Raw genomic sequence first — 3496 nt, 5'->3', positions numbered from 1 at the left:
ACATAATTTTTGAACTGGTATCAGGGGTACAAATGTGATAGATCACTTGTAGTTGGGGAGCAAATAGGCACAAATAATCTGCCATAGGAACTGCTGCCTGGTGCTCAGGGAAGGGGATATGGTGTGTGCCACACAGACTACAAAAGGTTCTCTCTCCATTACCTGTTCCTCTTGCACAGAGTTGCTGGTGTTTTGTGATGTTACCCAACTCTCCTACCCCAAACTGCTCTGAGGGGACAGAGACATATTCAAGATGTCATCCTTGCAGAGAGGAGTCTTCAAGTACCTGCTTCAGGCAGCTGTACAGCAATCTGGCTCAGTGTCCTGCCCATCTAATTAGGTAAAATAAACTAACAGGCCTATCTTCTTTTCTTTAAAACATTTTCTGATAAAAACATATCTTTTTTCTTGCTGTTTTATTCAGTTTCCCTTTCATGTTTTCTGCTTTACTGTAACAGCCACCATCTCTTTATGAATGGTATTGTATTATGCATGGTTTTATTTCAGACCTGAGCATGAAAAGTTGTTTTTAACATACTCAGGCCCCCAGAAGACACAGGCAGGCAGGACAGGCAAGAGGGAGCTGCCCTGCAGGGGTTATCTTGCTGGTAGATGTCCTGGTTTGGGCCAGGATAAAGGTGATTCTCTGTCTTGTGCTTTTGCTTTCAGCTGAGCCTCTTTAAGTAGTTGCTGAGATTGGCAGCAGGTCCCTCAGACAATGTCTGCTTTTGGGGCTGATAACGCTTGATGTTTATAGGTACTGCCAGGGACTGGTATGCAGAGCCAAGGACACTGCTCAGCTCTGAGGAAAGCATTTTACCATCCAGGAGCCCTCCTTTGGGGAGGAACAGACAAGATAGATGTTAGAACTGATCAAACGGAGTATTCCATCCCATAGACGTCACACTCAGTATAATTTGAGGGATTTTCCAAATTTCACTCTCTTCTTCCGGCGCCTCTTCCTGCTTCAGCTAGCTGCTTCCCTTCTTGCCTCTCGTCCTGCTTCTTTCCCTGCCTCCAGCTCCCGACTGCTACCAACTCCAGGAGTCCAGCCTGGACTTTCCCAGGGCTACCCTGCAGCCTCGGTTGACGTGAGAGTTGTTGGGGGAGGAGGGGGAGGAGGGTGGTTCTCATTTTTTTTTCCTGTATTTCTGTATGTGTTCACTAATTTACTCTATCATTGCTGTTTCATTAAAGTCTTGTAGTTTAATCTCCAACTGAGAAGTCTCTCTCCCTTGTTCTCTCTCCCTTCTTCATCAAGGAGGAGAGAGAGTTATTAATAGAGAGCGTCTGTTTCGGTTTAACCGCCGGGCCAGTGTTAAACCTTGGCAGTAGAGCTGCTCAGCTCCTGCTGCAGACCTTGCTGGGCTGCAGTGCAGATGAACTCTGCAATGCTCATGTCTTTTGTATTGTCCTTGCTGAGCTCCCTCTTTCCTTATTTTGCTGATTAGGCCTTGCAGAAATAATGAATAGGCTTTAGAAATCTTTGTGGTAATAAAAGAATGGTCAGACTAATGAATATCAAACACATTCATCCTGTTGACCCAACCTTGACTTAGACAAGCTGCAGCTGCCAGCTTCTTGAGAGATCAAGATCACACTTTTGTTACTTCTTTTTTCGGCTGAGACACAGCCAGTAACCGCTTGTAGCAGAAAAGGTTCCTGAACGTTTGTTTCATAGGCTGACTGCCTTTTATTTTGTCTTGGCCAAGAAACAAAGATAGCAAGGTTGTGTTAAAAGCTTAACATTAACTGCTGGCATCAGGAGATGCTGACTCTATCTTGGACCAAGCAATTAACTTTGTAACTCAGGCCAGTGTCAGGGAGATGAGCAACAATTAATAAAGTCTGTTCTTAAATCTCAGCAGCTAAGGTTCATACTAAGCTGAAATGACACAGACAGTCCTATAGCCAAAGCAAGGGACAATGTTTTCTTTCTAAAAGAACCTCATCTGACCTTTTTTCCCTCAGTGTGAAGTCTGCCACAGTGCAACAGCTCTTGTAATCTCTAGGATACACAAACTCCACGGGACTTTCAGAGAAAGCTTCAAAAAAAAGGAATTGTTGGTAGAACACAACAGTTTGTGATGAATAAGAAAACAGCCCTTCTTCCCTCCATACAGTGTTATGATAACAAGTCCAAGGAACTTGGATAGTGCTGGCAACAGTATATTGTTTTAGTTTTAATGCTGATATGTCACTTTCAAACTCTTTCCAATGTTAGTGTGGTAAGAGTTGTTAGGCAATGTATTTCAAAATCATCACAGTATTATCTGGAGGCCAGAAAGCTTCTCTTCCAGTAAGAGAATCTAATCACTCTGCTGATCCCTCTGAATATGGAATACTCAACAGGTCCTACTGAGTGTCTTTTTTTTTTGTTTTTTTGAAGGGGTGAAAACAGCTGCTCTTTTAGTGACAGCATGGCAGTCACACCATTATTAAATATATGGTCAACAGGGTGATGATGGAAAGAAACAGTATTCATTTTTAGGAGGAACATATCCCATCCTCCTTTCAACTGTATAGTTGCAGTCACAGCCAGGCAACAATGATGAGCAGACTGCTCATTCAGCACACCCATGGTAAAACCCTGCTGGTGCAAGGCTTGTCACAATCAAGTCAATTGATCACAGAGTGTTAGAATGGTTTCATTTGGAAGGGACCTTGAAGGTCATCTAGTTCCAACCCTGCATGGGCAGGAACACCTCCCATCAGATCAGGTTGTTCAAAGGTCCATCCAGCCTGACCTTGAGCACTTCCAGGGCTGGTGCAGCCACAACTTCCCTGGACAATCTGTGCCAGTGTCCCACCATCCTCACACTAAAGAATTTCTTCCTAAATTTCTTCCTTGATACAGCCAGAGAGTTTTGGCATGATGGCAAACTAAAGGGAAGGTTCTAGCTGCCAGGAAGATACCCTCTAATGCAAAAGGAGATAGACAGAGACACAAGAAGCAAGACTAGAAAGCCCTGCTTACTGTAGAAAATGCTCCAAATCGAGATACTCCTCTGTCTCTTTGGAAACACCAAGAATATTTGCTAAGAAATAAGATAGTTCTGTGTCTTAGGGTACCTAAGGGATCTGAATTAAGCTCTTGGGAATTTCTGTCCCAGCTTTATTAATATAGAGTCTCACACTTTCTAGCTGCAAAACAGGGTTAATAGTGTTTGTTCTCTGCTTCTGGTCACAAAGAGGCACAATTGAGGACAAGATCCCAATGAGATGTGCTCTGAGTGACATCAAAGTACAACTCATAAATGTGGAAAAAAAAACCCAACAGTGTAAATAAATGACTTGTGTGCAAAGCATTTCTAAACAGTCTAAATAAGGGCAGAATAATTATACTGTAGGGTTGCAAAGGGTTTTCATAACAGCAGGGCCCAATTTTCTGCAAGAAAATTTTCCCTTGGGAGAGTCTAAGCCATTCTGCAGGAAAAGGGAGGAAAGACAGTCTTGTTGAAGAAGAGGTTTACACCAACACATTATTTGTGTAAAC

This window comes from Calypte anna, chromosome 4B, assembly GCF_003957555.1.
Source record: "Calypte anna isolate BGI_N300 chromosome 4B, bCalAnn1_v1.p, whole genome shotgun sequence".
NCBI classification, from domain to species: domain Eukaryota; kingdom Metazoa; phylum Chordata; class Aves; order Apodiformes; family Trochilidae; genus Calypte; species Calypte anna.
The sequence above is the reverse complement of the archived record's forward strand: the minus strand, read 5'-3'. Positions refer to the sequence as shown.